The sequence below is a fragment of the Solea solea genome, chromosome 19, assembly GCF_958295425.1.
Source record: "Solea solea chromosome 19, fSolSol10.1, whole genome shotgun sequence".
Lineage (NCBI taxonomy): Eukaryota > Metazoa > Chordata > Actinopteri > Pleuronectiformes > Soleidae > Solea > Solea solea.
In genome coordinates, this window is record NC_081152.1 from 181583 (window position 1) to 200057 (window position 18475).

At 49.2% G+C, this 18475-nt stretch overlaps 2 long non-coding RNA genes across 2 annotated transcripts; both read right to left on the reverse strand.

Moving 5' to 3' along the window:
• Positions 1-1505: 1505 nt before the first annotated feature.
• On the reverse strand, positions 1506-5107 carry LOC131446687 (uncharacterized). Its single transcript, XR_009233951.1, has 4 exons — positions 4688-5107; positions 4498-4570; positions 2268-2329; positions 1506-1557 (listed from the first exon to the last, which is right to left on the reverse strand). It is a non-coding gene; the product is annotated as an uncharacterized LOC131446687 (long non-coding RNA).
• A 4812-nt stretch (positions 5108-9919) lies between these two features.
• LOC131446698 (uncharacterized) lies at positions 9920-12716 on the reverse strand. Its single transcript, XR_009233955.1, has 3 exons — positions 12337-12716; positions 12147-12219; positions 9920-9973 (listed from the first exon to the last, which is right to left on the reverse strand). It is a non-coding gene; the product is annotated as an uncharacterized LOC131446698 (long non-coding RNA).
• Positions 12717-18475: the final 5759 nt, after the last annotated feature.

Genomic DNA, 18475 nt, shown 5'->3' on the forward strand with positions numbered 1-18475 from the left:
GAGGCGGGGCCGGGCGCACCGCACTTTTTTTATGAAGTTAATGTTGAGAATGTATCTTGAATGTATCTCGGTTTGCGCGGGCTCCGTGGCTGCTGTGCGCTCCGTGCGCTCCGCGGCTGCGGTTCCGGTGCCGTGCGCTGCAGCGGCGGTACCTGTCGTAACTGGGGAGCCTTGTGGTTCCGCGGCCGCGGTGCGTGTCCTCACTTAAACTGTGAGGACTGTACTGAGGCCAGTAAACTAACCTGATCTTCATTCACTACTGCCACCAGGGCCACTGCCCCTCTTGGGTTGCTTCCAACTCATCCTGAAAAGGGAACAAACACATGTTCAGTGTTTTCAGTGTATTCAGACAAATCATTCAACTTAAAAAAGAAAACATGATGTCATCATCACTACTTGCGATGCAATAGTCAAATAGAAGCACTGTCAATAAAAAGGTAAACATGTTGCATGTATTATTTGTGAAATGTGGCGTTGTTTGTAGTTTAGTGTGTTTCCGCGTTTTCACGGCAGGGATGGCGTCTGCTGAGACGCTGATTCCGCGGCTGCTGTGCGTTTGGCGCTGCGGTGGCGGTACGTGTCGTGTTTGCGCTGACTGTGTGCCCCGCCGCGCGGCTTAAGTGAGGACCGACACGCGCCGGGCCGAGGTGGGATCTCGGTGCCGTGTGCTGTGGCTGCGGTACGTGTCGCAACTGAGGAGCCTGGTGGTTCAGCGGCAGCGGTGCGCCGGAGTGTGGATATGGAGTGGCTCGGGAACAAACACATGTTCAGTGTTTTCAGTGTATTCAGACAAATCATTCAACTTAAAAAAGAAAACATGATGTCATCATCACTACTTGCGATGCAATAGTCAAATAGAAGCACTGTCAATAAAAAGGTAAACATGTTGCATGTATTATTTGTGAAATGTGGCGTTGTTTGTAGTTTAGTGTGTTTCCGCGTTTTCACGGCAGGGATGGCGTCTGCTGAGACGCTGGTTCCGCGGCTGCTGTGCGTTTGGCGCTGCGGCGGCGGTACGTGTCGTGTTTGCGCTGACTGTGTGCCCCGCCGCGCGGCTTAAGTGAGGACCGACACGCGCCGGGCCGAGGTGGGATCTCGGTGCCGTGTGCTGTGGCTGCGGTACGTGTGGCAACTGAGGAGCCTGGTGGTTCAGCGGCTGCGGTGCGCTTCGCGCCGTTGTGCGGATATGGAGGGTGCGCCTGTGCGCTGCGCCACGCCGCGCGGCTTAAGTGAAGACCGACACGCGCCGGGCCGAGGCGGGGCCGGGCGCACCGCACTTTTTTTATGAAGTTAATGTTGAGAATGTATCTTGAATGTATCTCGGTTTGCGCGGGCTCCGTGGCTGCTGTGCGCTCCGTGCGCTCCGCGGCTGCGGTTCCGGTGCCGTGCGCTGCAGCGGCGGTACCTGTCGTAACTGGGGAGCCTTGTGGTTCCGCGGCCGCGGTGCGTGTCCTCACTTAAACTGTGAGGACTGTACTGAGGCCAGTAAACTAACCTGATCTTCATTCACTACTGCCACCAGGGCCACTGCCCCTCTTGGCTTGCTTCCAACTCATCCTGAAAAGGGAACAAACACATGTTCAGTGTTTTCAGTGTATTCAGACAAATCATTCAACTTAAAAAAGAAAACATGATGTCATCATCACTACTTGCGATGCAATAGTCAAATAGAAGCACTGTCAATAAAAAGGTAAACATGTTGCATGTATTATTTGTGAAATGTGGCGTTGTTTGTAGTTTAGTGTGTTTCCGCGTTTTCACGGCAGGGATGGCGTCTGCTGAGACGCTGATTCCGCGGCTGCTGTGCGTTTGGCGCTGCGGTGGCGGTACGTGTCGTGTTTGCGCTGACTGTGTGCCCCGCCGCGCGGCTTAAGTGAGGACCTTAAGCCGCGCGGCTGCGGCACCGCAGCCGCTGAGGACTTCAGCGGCTGCGGTGCGCTTCGCGCCGTTGTGCGGATATGGAGGGTGCGCCTGTGCGCTGCGCCACGCCGCGCGGCTTAAGTGAAGACCGACACGCGCCGGGCCGAGGCGGGGCCGGGCGCACCGCACTTTTTTTATGAAGTTAATGTTGAGAATGTATCTTGAATGTATCTCGGTTTGCGCGGGCTCCGTGGCTGCTGTGCGCTCCGTGCGCTCCGCGGCTGCGGTTCCGGTGCCGTGCGCTGCAGCGGCGGTACCTGTCGTAACTGGGGAGCCTTGTGGTTCCGCGGCCGCGGTGCGTGTCCTCACTTAAACTGTGAGGACTGTACTGAGGCCAGTAAACTAACCTGATCTTCATTCACTACTGCCACCAGGGCCACTGCCCCTCTTGGCTTGCTTCCAACTCATCCTGAAAAGGGAACAAACACATGTTCAGTGTTTTCAGTGTATTCAGACAAATCATTCAACTTAAAAAAGAAAACATGATGTCATCATCACTAGATGCAATAGTCAAATAGAAGCACTGTCAATAAAAAGGTAAACATGTTGCATGTATTATTTGTGAAATGTGGCGTTGTTTGTAGTTTAGTGTGTTTCCGCGTTTTCACGGCAGGGATGGCGTCTGCTGAGACGCTGATTCCGCGGCTGCTGTGCGTTTGGCGCTGCGGTGGCGGTACGTGTCGTGTTTGCGCTGACTGTGTGCCCCGCCGCGCGGCTTAAGTGAGGACCTTAAGCCGCGCGGCTGCGGCACCGCAGCCGCTGAGGACTTCAGCGGCTGCGGTGCGCTTCGCGCCGTTGTGCGGATATGGAGGGTGCGCCTGTGCGCTGCGCCACGCCGCGCGGCTTAAGTGAAGACCGACACGCGCCGGGCCGAGGCGGGGCCGGGCGCACCGCACTTTTTTTATGAAGTTAATGTTGAGAATGTATCTTGAATGTATCTCGGTTTGCGCGGGCTCCGTGGCTGCTGTGCGCTCCGTGCGCTCCGCGGCTGCGGTTCCGGTGCCGTGCGCTGCGGCGGCGGTACCTGTCGTAACTGGGGAGCCTGGTGGTTCCGCGGCCGCGGTGCGTGTCCTCACTTAAACTGTGAGGACTGTACTCATGAGTTTATTTGTCAATGTGTGCCGTGATTTCATAGCGCTGTCCACGGTGCTGAAATGAGCCTCGGTGTCGGCAGCGTCACAGGGTGACCTCATTTTATATTTCCAGATTGTGGCTATGTTTGCACTGAGTGTGTTTCTTTAATTTCAACAATGTAGCCATAATGGTCTCCAACAACGGTGAACAAAACAAACGCCACAGAAGCTGCAGTGCAAACTCCACCCACCTATAGCTGCCGAGGAAAAACTACATGTCTACTATAAACTGCTTTCTATATTCCTTCCTGGTTGGATTTAAACACACATCTGCCAATTTATTAGGTACACATTTTCTGTTTATGAACACACTGATTGAAGGAGCCAATCACATGGCAGTAAGTCATTGCATTTAGGCAGGTAGACATGATCAGGACGCCCAAATCAAGTTCAAACAGACTATCAGCATTAGGAAGAAAGGTGATTCAAGGAGCTTTTAATGTGGCATGGTTACTGGTAGTATTTTTACAAACTGCTTGCACAACCACGGTGTGACAGACAGAAAATATCCAGTGATGCCATGTTGAGGTCAAAGATCAGCAGAAAGGCCATGCCAAGAAAGCAAAAGGAACTCAAATCAGCGCAACCAAAGTGTGCAGAACACCATCTGAAGGCACAACACATTGAACCTTGCCGAAAAATGACTGCCTCCGACGGGAACGCGCATCGGTTAAGAGGTAGTGAGCGTAGGTCTACTGGTAGATATAATACTGTATACAGGGTACACCCTATAAGTCGTTGTTTGAAGGAGCGATACTGACCAAATTCATTGTACATGCACCTGTTTTCCTCGACTGCTAATGCTGAAAAGATAGAGAATGTAAGCCCTAACAATCCAGAGTTACAGGGTGCAGTCACTTCTCGGCAGGCCCTGCCGAAATGTGACAGCACCCTGTAACTCTTTATTGCAAGAAGCAATATTGACCAAATTCACTGTACATGCACCTGGTTTCCTCTACTTTCCTCTCCTCTACTGATTCTTCCAATTAGCCACTCACAGTGTGACTCCTGGCTGCTGAGTTAGTTAGCACCAGTTAGTTACTAGAAACCCAAGCCTTTTTAGATGATTTATATTAATAAATACACCATTAAATAATGACTTCAGTGTCATTAATTATTTAAATTAATAAATAGCCTTTTCAATAATTACTTACATCACATTGGTTTTCTTAGGTTACAAAATACTAACATGGGTTTTTTTTCGTCATCACTTAGTAACAATAATAATAATAATAATAATAATAATAATAATAAGAAGAATAATATTCAGTGGAGCTCCACTTCAGGTTTTACTTGATACTCATTCCAAACTAAATGTTTATTTAAATATTAGTTTAAATGTCATATGATAAAAAAAAAGTGTTAAAGTTTGAGTGTACACTTACAATTAAGTGTTAAGTGTGTTTGTTTCTGTTTGGTTGTGATGAGTTTCTGTTGTACTCACACCAGCAAACCAAATCCAGTTCAGTCCGTCCATGAATACCAGTCCGGGGTTTTGTAGCAGGTTTGCGTTGATGCTGCAAACAGAGAGTGAGACACAAACAGGTGACTGTGATCGTTTCAATAAAGACAAGAGATGAGAAGAAGACTGATGTCAGTGAAGAAACAAGGAAACAAAGTAACGTCAAACTTACATCTGTGATCTGTCCCTCTGGTGCGGCTGTCAACACAGGAGTTTAAATATTGGCACAATGGTCAGCCAATCAGGTGTGAAAGCTTGAAATGTTTGGGGCGGGGCTTATTATTGAAAACATGTGCACTGTGACTGAGGAGCCTGGTGGTTCAGTGGCTGCGGTGCGCGTTGAGCCGGAGTGTGGATATGGAGTGTGCGCCTGTGTGCCGCGCCACGCCGCGCGGCTTAAGTGAAGACCGACACGCGCCGGGCTGAGGTGGGATCCTGGCGGGGCCGGGCGCACCGCACTTCCTTGTATCTAAAGAAAAAAAGAAAAGAATGCATTTGAAATTGTATTGTAGCTTGAGCATGCACATGAGTTCATTTGTCAATGTGTGCCGTGATTTCATAGCGCTGTCCACGGTGATGAAATGAGCCTCGGTGTCGGCAGGGTCACGGGGCCACCTCATTTTATATTTCCAGATTGTGGCTATGTTTGCACTGAGTGTGTTTCTTTCATTTCAACAATGTAGCCATAATGGTCTCTGGTTTTATGAAGTTAATGTTGAGAATGTATCTTGTCTGCGGGGAATGAGTTACTTCAACTTTAACCATTTAGGAAACCAATTAAGTTTATTAACTCAAACAATTTAAGCATACAAAAGTATTTGATTTGAGTACAAGTAACTCAAGTATTTGTTGTTAAAGTAACTTGGGTAAAGTGCATTGTACTAATTCCATTCAGTTAATGAAAACTACTAAGTATGTGACACTTATGTGAAACGGATTTATCTGAACTGAAATGATCTTCTTTATACAAATGTTAATACTTAAGTTGAATTGACTCTTTTCTTTCTACTAAATCAAATTATTACATTCTACTTCTGACAACTTCAAATGGAGAGCGTAGATCAGTGTGTGAGCCATTACAACCTGATTGTGAGGACCAGAGACACATGGTGAGTTTCAAAGGGAACTCCTGCAGGAACCTGATCTTCATTCACTACTGCCACCAGGGCCACTGCCCCTCTTGGGTTGCTTCCAACTCATCCTGAAAAGGGAACAAACACATGTTCAATGTTTTCAGTGTATTCAGACAAATCATTCAACTTAAAAAAGAAAACATGATGTCATCATCACTACTTGCGATGCAATAGTCAAATAGAAGCACTGTCAATAAAAAGGTAAACATGTTGCATGTATTATTTGTGAAATGTGGCGTTGTTTGTAGTTTAGTGTGTTTCCGCGTTTTCACGGCAGGGATGGCGTCTGCTGAGACGCTGGTTCCGCGGCTGCTGTGCGTTTGGCGCTGCGGCGGCGGTGCGTGTCCTCACTTAAACTGTGAGGACTGTACTCATGAGTTTATTTGTCAATGTGTGCCGTGATTTCATAGCGCTGTCCACGGTGCTGAAATGAGCCTCGGTGTCGGCAGCGTCACAGGGTGACCTCATTTTATATTTCCAGATTGTGGCTATGTTTGCACTGAGTGTGTTTCTTTAATTTCAACAATGTAGCCATAATGGTCTCCAACAACGGTGAACAAAACAAACGCCACAGAAGCTGCAGTGCAAACTCCACCCACCTATAGCTGCAGAGGAAAAACTACATGTCTACTATAAACTGCTTTCTATATTCCTTCCTGGTTGGATTTAAACACACATCTGCCAATTTATTAGGTACACATTTTCTGTTTATGAACACACTGATTGAAGGAGCCAATCACATGGCAGTAAGTCATTGCATTTAGGCAGGTAGACATGATCAGGACGCCCAAATCAAGTTCAAACAGACTATCAGCATTAGGAAGAAAGGTGATTCAAGGAGCTTTTAATGTGGCATGGTTACTGGTAGTATTTTTACAAACTGCTTGCACAACCACGGTGTGACAGACAGAAAATATCCAGTGATGCCATGTTGAGGTCAAAGATCAGCAGAAAGGCCAGGCCAAGAAAGCAAAAGGAACTCAAATCAGCGCAACCAAAGTGTGCAGAACACCATCTGAAGGCACAACACATTGAACCTTGCCGAAAAATGACTGCCTCCGACGGGAACGCGCATCGGTTAAGAGGTAGTGAGCGTAGGTCTACTGGTAGATATAATACTGTATACAGGGTACACCCTATAAGTCGTTGTTTGAAGGAGCGATACTGACCAAATTCATTGTACATGCACCTGTTTTCCTCGACTGCTAATGCTGAAAAGATAGAGAATGTAAGCCCTAACAATCCAGAGTTACAGGGTGCAGTCACTTCTCGGCAGGCCCTGCCGAAATGTGACAGCACCCTGTAACTCTTTATTGCAAGAAGCAATATTGACCAAATTCACTGTACATGCACCTGGTTTCCTCTACTTTCCTCTCCTCTACTGATTCTTCCAATTAGCCACTCACAGTGTGACTCCTGGCTGCTGAGTTAGTTAGCACCAGTTAGTTACTAGAAACCCAAGCCTTTTTAGATGATTTATATTAATAAATACACCATTAAATAATGACTTCAGTGTCATTAATTATTTAAATTAATAAATAGCCTTTTCAATAATTACTTACATCACATTGGTTTTCTTAGGTTACAAAATACTAACATGGGTTTTTTTTCGTCATCACTTAGTAACAATAATAATAATAATAATAATAATAATAATAATAAGAAGAATAATATTCAGTGGAGCTCCACTTCAGGTTTTACTTGATACTCATTCCAAACTAAATGTTTATTTAAATATTAGTTTAAATGTCATATGATAAAAAAAAAGTGTTAAAGTTTGAGTGTACACTTACAATTAAGTGTTAAGTGTGTTTGTTTCTGTTTGGTTGTGATGAGTTTCTGTTGTACTCACACCAGCAAACCAAATCCAGTTCAGTCCGTCCATGAATACCAGTCCGGGGTTTTGTAGCAGGTTTGCGTTGATGCTGCAAACAGAGAGTGAGACACAAACAGGTGACTGTGATCGTTTCAATAAAGACAAGAGATGAGAAGAAGACTGATGTCAGTGAAGAAACAAGGAAACAAAGTAACGTCAAACTTACATCTGTGATCTGTCCCTCTGGTGCGGCTGTCAACACAGGAGTTTAAATATTGGCACAATGGTCAGCCAATCAGGTGTGAAAGCTTGAAATGTTTGGGGCGGGGCTTATTATTGAAAACATGTGCGCTGTGACTGAGGAGCCTGGTGGTTCAGTGGCTGCGGTGCGCGTTGAGCCGGAGTGTGGATATGGAGTGTGCGCCTGTGTGCCGCGCCACGCCGCGCGGCTTAAGTGAAGACCGACACGCGCCGGGCTGAGGTGGGATCCTGGCGGGGCCGGGCGCACCGCACTTCCTTGTATCTAAAGAAAAAAAGAAAAGAATGCATTTGAAATTGTATTGTAGCTTGAGCATGCACATGAGTTCATTTGTCAATGTGTGCCGTGATTTCATAGCGCTGTCCACGGTGATGAAATGAGCCTCGGTGTCGGCAGGGTCACGGGGCCACCTCATTTTATATTTCCAGATTGTGGCTATGTTTGCACTGAGTGTGTTTCTTTCATTTCAACAATGTAGCCATAATGGTCTCTGGTTTTATGAAGTTAATGTTGAGAATGTATCTTGTCTGCGGGGAATGAGTTACTTCAACTTTAACCATTTAGGAAACCAATTAAGTTTATTAACTCAAACAATTTAAGCATACAAAAGTATTTGATTTGAGTACAAGTAACTCAAGTATTTGTTGTTAAAGTAACTTGGGTAAAGTGCATTGTACTAATTCCATTCAGTTAATGAAAACTACTAAGTATGTGACACTTATGTGAAACGGATTTATCTGAACTGAAATGATCTTCTTTATACAAATGTTAATACTTAAGTTGAATTGACTCTTTTCTTTCTACTAAATCAAATTATTACATTCTACTTCTGACAACTTCAAATGGAGAGCGTAGATCAGTGTGTGAGCCATTACAACCTGATTGTGAGGACCAGAGACACATGGTGAGTTTCAAAGGGAACTCCTGCAGGAACCTGATCTTCATTCACTACTGCCACCAGGGCCACTGCCCCTCTTGGGGCTGCTTCCAACTCATCCTGAAAAGGGAACAAAAACATGTTCAGTGTTTTCAGTGTATTCAGACAAATCATTCAACTTAAAAAAGAAAACATGATGTCATCATCACTACTTGCGATGCAATAGTCAAATAGAAGCACTGTCAATAAAAAGGTAAACATGTTGCATGTATTATTTGTGAAATGTGGCGTTGTTTGTAGTTTAGTGTGTTTCCGCGTTTTCACGGCAGGGATGGCGTCTGCTGAGACGCTGATTCCGCGGCTGCTGTGCGTTTGGCGCTGCGGTGGCGGTACGTGTCGTGTTTGCGCTGACTGTGTGCCCCGCCGCGCGGCTTAAGTGAGGACCGACACGCGCCGGGCCGAGGTGGGATCTCGGTGCCGTGTGCTGTGGCTGCGGTACGTGTCGCAACTGAGGAGCCTGGTGGTTCAGCGGCAGCGGTGCGCCGGAGTGTGGATATGGAGTGGCTCGGGAACAAACACATGTTCAGTGTTTTCAGTGTATTCAGACAAATCATTCAACTTAAAAAAGAAAACATGATGTCATCATCACTACTTGCGATGCAATAGTCAAATAGAAGCACTGTCAATAAAAAGGTAAACATGTTGCATGTATTATTTGTGAAATGTGGCGTTGTTTGTAGTTTAGTGTGTTTCCGCGTTTTCACGGCAGGGATGGCGTCTGCTGAGACGCTGGTTCCGCGGCTGCTGTGCGTTTGGCGCTGCGGCGGCGGTACGTGTCGTGTTTGCGCTGACTGTGTGCCCCGCCGCGCGGCTTAAGTGAGGACCGACACGCGCCGGGCCGAGGTGGGATCTCGGTGCCGTGTGCTGTGGCTGCGGTACGTGTGGCAACTGAGGAGCCTGGTGGTTCAGCGGCTGCGGTGCGCTTCGCGCCGTTGTGCGGATATGGAGGGTGCGCCTGTGCGCTGCGCCACGCCGCGCGGCTTAAGTGAAGACCGACACGCGCCGGGCCGAGGCGGGGCCGGGCGCACCGCACTTTTTTTATGAAGTTAATGTTGAGAATGTATCTTGAATGTATCTCGGTTTGCGCGGGCTCCGTGGCTGCTGTGCGCTCCGTGCGCTCCGCGGCTGCGGTTCCGGTGCCGTGCGCTGCAGCGGCGGTACCTGTCGTAACTGGGGAGCCTTGTGGTTCCGCGGCCGCGGTGCGTGTCCTCACTTAAACTGTGAGGACTGTACTGAGGCCAGTAAACTAACCTGATCTTCATTCACTACTGCCACCAGGGCCACTGCCCCTCTTGGCTTGCTTCCAACTCATCCTGAAAAGGGAACAAACACATGTTCAGTGTTTTCAGTGTATTCAGACAAATCATTCAACTTAAAAAAGAAAACATGATGTCATCATCACTACTTGCGATGCAATAGTCAAATAGAAGCACTGTCAATAAAAAGGTAAACATGTTGCATGTATTATTTGTGAAATGTGGCGTTGTTTGTAGTTTAGTGTGTTTCCGCGTTTTCACGGCAGGGATGGCGTCTGCTGAGACGCTGATTCCGCGGCTGCTGTGCGTTTGGCGCTGCGGTGGCGGTACGTGTCGTGTTTGCGCTGACTGTGTGCCCCGCCGCGCGGCTTAAGTGAGGACCTTAAGCCGCGCGGCTGCGGCACCGCAGCCGCTGAGGACTTCAGCGGCTGCGGTGCGCTTCGCGCCGTTGTGCGGATATGGAGGGTGCGCCTGTGCGCTGCGCCACGCCGCGCGGCTTAAGTGAAGACCGACACGCGCCGGGCCGAGGCGGGGCCGGGCGCACCGCACTTTTTTTATGAAGTTAATGTTGAGAATGTATCTTGAATGTATCTCGGTTTGCGCGGGCTCCGTGGCTGCTGTGCGCTCCGTGCGCTCCGCGGCTGCGGTTCCGGTGCCGTGCGCTGCGGCGGCGGTACCTGTCGTAACTGGGGAGCCTGGTGGTTCCGCGGCCGCGGTGCGTGTCCTCACTTAAACTGTGAGGACTGTACTCATGAGTTTATTTGTCAATGTGTGCCGTGATTTCATAGCGCTGTCCACGGTGCTGAAATGAGCCTCGGTGTCGGCAGCGTCACAGGGTGACCTCATTTTATATTTCCAGATTGTGGCTATGTTTGCACTGAGTGTGTTTCTTTAATTTCAACAATGTAGCCATAATGGTCTCCAACAACGGTGAACAAAACAAACGCCACAGAAGCTGCAGTGCAAACTCCACCCACCTATAGCTGCCGAGGAAAAACTACATGTCTACTATAAACTGCTTTCTATATTCCTTCCTGGTTGGATTTAAACACACATCTGCCAATTTATTAGGTACACATTTTCTGTTTATGAACACACTGATTGAAGGAGCCAATCACATGGCAGTAAGTCATTGCATTTAGGCAGGTAGACATGATCAGGACGCCCAAATCAAGTTCAAACAGACTATCAGCATTAGGAAGAAAGGTGATTCAAGGAGCTTTTAATGTGGCATGGTTACTGGTAGTATTTTTACAAACTGCTTGCACAACCACGGTGTGACAGACAGAAAATATCCAGTGATGCCATGTTGAGGTCAAAGATCAGCAGAAAGGCCATGCCAAGAAAGCAAAAGGAACTCAAATCAGCGCAACCAAAGTGTGCAGAACACCATCTGAAGGCACAACACATTGAACCTTGCCGAAAAATGACTGCCTCCGACGGGAACGCGCATCGGTTAAGAGGTAGTGAGCGTAGGTCTACTGGTAGATATAATACTGTATACAGGGTACACCCTATAAGTCGTTGTTTGAAGGAGCGATACTGACCAAATTCATTGTACATGCACCTGTTTTCCTCGACTGCTAATGCTGAAAAGATAGAGAATGTAAGCCCTAACAATCCAGAGTTACAGGGTGCAGTCACTTCTCGGCAGGCCCTGCCGAAATGTGACAGCACCCTGTAACTCTTTATTGCAAGAAGCAATATTGACCAAATTCACTGTACATGCACCTGGTTTCCTCTACTTTCCTCTCCTCTACTGATTCTTCCAATTAGCCACTCACAGTGTGACTCCTGGCTGCTGAGTTAGTTAGCACCAGTTAGTTACTAGAAACCCAAGCCTTTTTAGATGATTTATATTAATAAATACACCATTAAATAATGACTTCAGTGTCATTAATTATTTAAATTAATAAATAGCCTTTTCAATAATTACTTACATCACATTGGTTTTCTTAGGTTACAAAATACTAACATGGGTTTTTTTTCGTCATCACTTAGTAACAATAATAATAATAATAATAATAATAATAATAATAAGAAGAATAATATTCAGTGGAGCTCCACTTCAGGTTTTACTTGATACTCATTCCAAACTAAATGTTTATTTAAATATTAGTTTAAATGTCATATGATAAAAAAAAAGTGTTAAAGTTTGAGTGTACACTTACAATTAAGTGTTAAGTGTGTTTGTTTCTGTTTGGTTGTGATGAGTTTCTGTTGTACTCACACCAGCAAACCAAATCCAGTTCAGTCCGTCCATGAATACCAGTCCGGGGTTTTGTAGCAGGTTTGCGTTGATGCTGCAAACAGAGAGTGAGACACAAACAGGTGACTGTGATCGTTTCAATAAAGACAAGAGATGAGAAGAAGACTGATGTCAGTGAAGAAACAAGGAAACAAAGTAACGTCAAACTTACATCTGTGATCTGTCCCTCTGGTGCGGCTGTCAACACAGGAGTTTAAATATTGGCACAATGGTCAGCCAATCAGGTGTGAAAGCTTGAAATGTTTGGGGCGGGGCTTATTATTGAAAACATGTGCGCTGTGACTGAGGAGCCTGGTGGTTCAGTGGCTGCGGTGCGCGTTGAGCCGGAGTGTGGATATGGAGTGTGCGCCTGTGTGCCGCGCCACGCCGCGCGGCTTAAGTGAAGACCGACACGCGCCGGGCTGAGGTGGGATCCTGGCGGGGCCGGGCGCACCGCACTTCCTTGTATCTAAAGAAAAAAAGAAAAGAATGCATTTGAAATTGTATTGTAGCTTGAGCATGCACATGAGTTCATTTGTCAATGTGTGCCGTGATTTCATAGCGCTGTCCACGGTGATGAAATGAGCCTCGGTGTCGGCAGGGTCACGGGGCCACCTCATTTTATATTTCCAGATTGTGGCTATGTTTGCACTGAGTGTGTTTCTTTCATTTCAACAATGTAGCCATAATGGTCTCTGGTTTTATGAAGTTAATGTTGAGAATGTATCTTGTCTGCGGGGAATGAGTTACTTCAACTTTAACCATTTAGGAAACCAATTAAGTTTATTAACTCAAACAATTTAAGCATACAAAAGTATTTGATTTGAGTACAAGTAACTCAAGTATTTGTTGTTAAAGTAACTTGGGTAAAGTGCATTGTACTAATTCCATTCAGTTAATGAAAACTACTAAGTATGTGACACTTATGTGAAACGGATTTATCTGAACTGAAATGATCTTCTTTATACAAATGTTAATACTTAAGTTGAATTGACTCTTTTCTTTCTACTAAATCAAATTATTACATTCTACTTCTGACAACTTCAAATGGAGAGCGTAGATCAGTGTGTGAGCCATTACAACCTGATTGTGAGGACCAGAGACACATGGTGAGTTTCAAAGGGAACTCCTGCAGGAACCTGATCTTCATTCACTACTGCCACCAGGGCCACTGCCCCTCTTGGGGCTGCTTCCAACTCATCCTGAAAAGGGAACAAACACATGTTCAGTGTTTTCAGTGTATTCAGACAAATCATTCAACTTAAAAAAGAAAACATGATGTCATCATCACTACTTGCGATGCAATAGTCAAATAGAAGCACTGTCAATAAAAAGGTAAACATGTTGCATGTATTATTTGTGAAATGTGGCGTTGTTTGTAGTTTAGTGTGTTTCCGCGTTTTCACGGCAGGGATGGCGTCTGCTGAGACGCTGATTCCGCGGCTGCTGTGCGTTTGGCGCTGCGGTGGCGGTACGTGTCGTGTTTGCGCTGACTGTGTGCCCCGCCGCGCGGCTTAAGTGAGGACCGACACGCGCCGGGCCGAGGTGGGATCTCGGTGCCGTGTGCTGTGGCTGCGGTACGTGTCGCAACTGAGGAGCCTGGTGGTTCAGCGGCAGCGGTGCGCCGGAGTGTGGATATGGAGTGGCTCGGGAACAAACACATGTTCAGTGTTTTCAGTGTATTCAGACAAATCATTCAACTTAAAAAAGAAAACATGATGTCATCATCACTACTTGCGATGCAATAGTCAAATAGAAGCACTGTCAATAAAAAGGTAAACATGTTGCATGTATTATTTGTGAAATGTGGCGTTGTTTGTAGTTTAGTGTGTTTCCGCGTTTTCACGGCAGGGATGGCGTCTGCGGAGACGCTGGTTCCGCGGCTGCTGTGCGTTTGGCGCTGCGGCGGCGGTACGTGTCGTGATTGCGCTGACTGTGTGCCCCGCCGCGCGGCTTAAGTGAGGACCGACACGCGCCGGGCCGAGGTGGGATCTCGGTGCCGTGTGCTGTGGCTGCGGTACGTGTGGCAACTGAGGAGCCTGGTGGTTCAGCGGCTGCGGTGCGCGTCGCGCCGTTGTGCGGATATGGAGGGTGCGCCTGTGCGCTGCGCCACGCCGCGCGGCTTAAGTGAAGACCGACACGCGCCGGGCCGAGGCGGGGCCGGGCGCACCGCACTTTTTTTATGAAGTTAATGTTGAGAATGTATCTTGAATGTATCTCGGTTTGCGCGGGCTCCGTGGCTGCTGTGCGCTCCGTGCGCTCCGCGGCTGCGGTTCCGGTGCCGTGCGCTGCGGCGGCGGTACCTGTCGTAACTGGGGAGCCTGGTAGTTCCGCGGCCGCGGTGCGTGTCCTCACTTAAACTGTGAGGACTGTACTCAGGCCAGTAAACTAACCTGATCTTCATTCACTACTGCCACCAGGGCCACTGCCCCTCTTGGGTTGCTTCCAACTCATCCTGAAAAGGGAACAAACACATGTTCAGTGTTTTCAGTGTATTCAGACAAATCATTCAACTTAAAAAAGAAAACATGATGTCATCATCACTACTTGCGATGCAATAGTCAAATAGAAGCACTGTCAATAAAAAGGTAAACATGTTGCATGTATTATTTGTGAAATGTGGCGTTGTTTGTAGTTTAGTGTGTTTCCGCGTTTTCACGGCAGGGATGGCGTCTGCTGAGACGCTGATTCCGCGGCTGCTGTGCGTTTGGCGCTGCGGTGGCGGTACGTGTCGTGTTTGCGCTGACTGTGTGACCCGCCGCGCGGCTTAAGTGAGGACCGACACGCGCCGGGCCGAGGTGGGATCTCGGTGCCGTGTGCTGTGGCTGCGGTACGTGTCGCAACTGAGGAGCCTGGTGGTTCAGCGGCAGCGGTGCGCCGGAGTGTGGATATGGAGTGGCTCGGGAACAAACACATGTTCAGTGTTTTCAGTGTATTCAGACAAATCATTCAACTTAAAAAAGAAAACATGATGTCATCATCACTACTTGCGATGCAATAGTCAAATAGAAGCACTGTCAATAAAAAGGTAAACATGTTGCATGTATTATTTGTGAAATGTGGCGTTGTTTGTAGTTTAGTGTGTTTCCGCGTTTTCACGGCAGGGATGGCGTCTGCTGAGACGCTGGTTCCGCGGCTGCTGTGCGTTTGGCGCTGCGGCGGCGGTACGTGTCGTGTTTGCGCTGACTGTGTGCCCCGCCGCGCGGCTTAAGTGAGGACCGACACGCGCCGGGCCGAGGTGGGATCTCGGTGCCGTGTGCTGTGGCTGCGGTACGTGTGGCAACTGAGGAGCCTGGTGGTTCAGCGGCTGCGGTGCGCGTCGCGCCGTTGTGCGGATATGGAGGGTGCGCCTGTGCGCTGCGCCACGCCGCGCGGCTTAAGTGAAGACCGACACGCGCCGGGCCGAGGCGGGGCCGGGCGCACCGCACTTTTTTTATGAAGTTAATGTTGAGAATGTATCTTGAATGTATCTCGGTTTGCGCGGGCTCCGTGGCTGCTGTGCGCTCCGTGCGCTCCGCGGCTGCGGTTCCGGTGCCGTGCGCTGCGGCGGCGGTACCTCTCGTAACTGGGGAGCCTTGTGGTTCCGCGGCCGCGGTGCGTGTCCTCACTTAAACTGTGAGGACTGTACTCAGGCCAGTAAACTAACCTGATCTTCATTCACTACTGCCACCAGGGCCACTGCCCCTCTTGGGTTGCTTCCAACTCATCCTGAAAAGGGAACAAACACATGTTCAGTGTTTTCAGTGTATTCAGACAAATCATTCAACTTAAAAAAGAAAACATGATGTCATCATCACTACTTGCGATGCAATAGTCAAATAGAAGCACTGTCAATAAAAAGGTAAACATGTTGCATGTATTATTTGTGAAATGTGGCGTTGTTTGTAGTTTAGTGTGTTTCCGCGTTTTCACGGCAGGGATGGCGTCTGCTGAGACGCTGGTTCCGCGGCTGCTGTGCGTTTGGCGCTGCGGCGGCGGTACGTGTCGTGTTTGCGCTGACTGTGTGCCCCGCCGCGTGGCTTAAGTGAGGACCGACACGCGCCGGGCCGAGGTGGGATCTCGGTGCCGTGTGCTGTGGCTGCGGTACGTGTGGCAACTGAGGAGCCTGGTGGTTCAGCGGCTGCGGTGCGCGTCGCGCCGTTGTGCGGATATGGAGGGTGCGCCTGTGCGCTGCGCCACGCCGCGCGGCTTAAGTGAAGACCGACACGCGCCGGGCCGAGGCGGGGCCGGGCGCACCGCACTTTTTTTATGAAGTTAATGTTGAGAATGTATCTTGAATGTATCTCGGTTTGCGCGGGCTCCGTGGCTGCTGTGCGCTCCGTGCGCTCCGCGGCTGCGGTTCTGGTGCCGTGCGCTGCGGCGGCGGTACCTCTCGTAACTGGGGAGCCTTGTGGTTCCGCGGCCGCGGTGCGTGTCCTCACTTAAACTGTGAGGACTGTACTCAGGCCAGTAAACTAACCTGATCTTCATTCACTACTGCCACCAGGGCCACTGCCCCTCTTGGGTTGCTTCCAACTCATCCTGAAAAGGGAACAAACACATGTTCAGTGTTTTCAGTGTATTCAGACAAATCATTCAACTTAAAAAAGAAAACATGATGTCATCATCACTACTTGCGATGCAATAGTCAAATAGAAGCACTGTCAATAAAAAGGTAAACATGTTGCATGTATTATTTGTGAAATGTGGCGTTGTTTGTAGTTTAGTGTGTTTCCGCGTTTTCACGGCAGGGATGGCGTCTGCTGAGACGCTGGTTCCGCGGCTGCTGTGCGTTTGGCGCTGCGGCGGCGGTACGTGTCGTGTTTGCGCTGACTGTGTGCCCCGCCGCGCGGCTTAAGTGAGGACCGACACGCGCCGGGCCGAGGTGGGATCTCGGTGCCGTGTGCTGTGGCTGCGGTACGTGTGGCAACTGAGGAGCCTGGTGGTTCAGCGGCTGCGGTGCGCGTCGCGCCGTTGTGCGGATATGGAGGGTGCGCCTGTGCGCTGCGCCACGCCGCGCGGCTTAAGTGAAGACCGACACGCGCCGGGCCGAGGCGGGGCCGGGCGCACCGCACTTTTTTTATGAAGTTAATGTTGAGAATGTATCTTGAATGTATCTCGGTTTGCGCGGGCTCCGTGGCTGCTGTGCGCTCCGTGCGCTCCGCGGCTGCGGTTCCGGTGCCGTGCGCTGCGGCGGCGGTACCTGTCGTAACTGGGGAGCCTTGTGGTTCCGCGGCCGCGGTGCGTGTCCTCACTTAAACTGTGAGGACTGTACTCAGGCCAGTAAACTAACCTGATCTTCATTCACTACTGCCACCAGGGCCACTGCCCCTCTTGGGTTGCTTCCAACTCATCCTGAAAAGGGAACAAACACATGTTCAGTGTTTTCAGTGTATTCAGACAAATCATTCAACTTAAAAAAGAAAACATGATGTCATCATCACTACTTGCGATGCAATAGTCAAATAGAAGCACTGTCAATAAAAAGGTAAACATGTTGCATGTATTATTTGTGAAATGTGGCGTTGTTTGTAGTTTAGTGTGTTTCCGCGTTTTCACGGCAGGGATGGCGTCTGCTGAGACGCTGATTCCGCGGCTGCTGCGGTGGCGGTACGTGTCGTGTTTGCGCTGACTGTGTGCCCCGCCGCGCGGCTTAAGTGAGGACCGACACGCGCCGGGCCGAGGTGGGATCTCGGTGCCGTGTGCTGTGGCTGCGGTACGTGTGGCAACTGAGGAGCCTGGTGGTTCAGCGGCAGCGGTGCGCCGGAGTGTGGATATGGAGTGGCTCGGGAACAAACACATGTTCAGTGTTTTCAGTGTATTCAGACAAATCATTCAACTTAAAAAAGAAAACATGATGTCATCATCACTACTTGCGATGCAATAGTCAAATAGAAGCACTGTCAATAAAAAGGTAAACATGTTGCATGTATTATTTGTGAAATGTGGCGTTGTTTGTAGTTTAGTGTGTTTCCGCGTTTTCACGGCAGGGATGGCGTCTGCTGAGACGCTGGTTCCGCGGCTGCTGTGCGTTTGGCGCTGCGGCGGCGGTACGTGTCGTGTTTGCGCTGACTGTGTGCCCCGCCGCGCGGCTTAAGTGAGGACCGACACGCGCCGGGCCGAGGTGGGATCTCGGTGCCGTGTGCTGTGGCTGCGGTACGTGTGGCAACTGAGGAGCCTGGTGGTTCAGCGGCTGCGGTGCGCGTCGCGCCGTTGTGCGGATATGGAGGGTGCGCCTGTGCGCTGCGCCACGCCGCGCGGCTTAAGTGAAGACCGACACGCGCCGGGCCGAGGCGGGGCCGGGCGCACCGCACTTTTTTTATGAAGTTAAT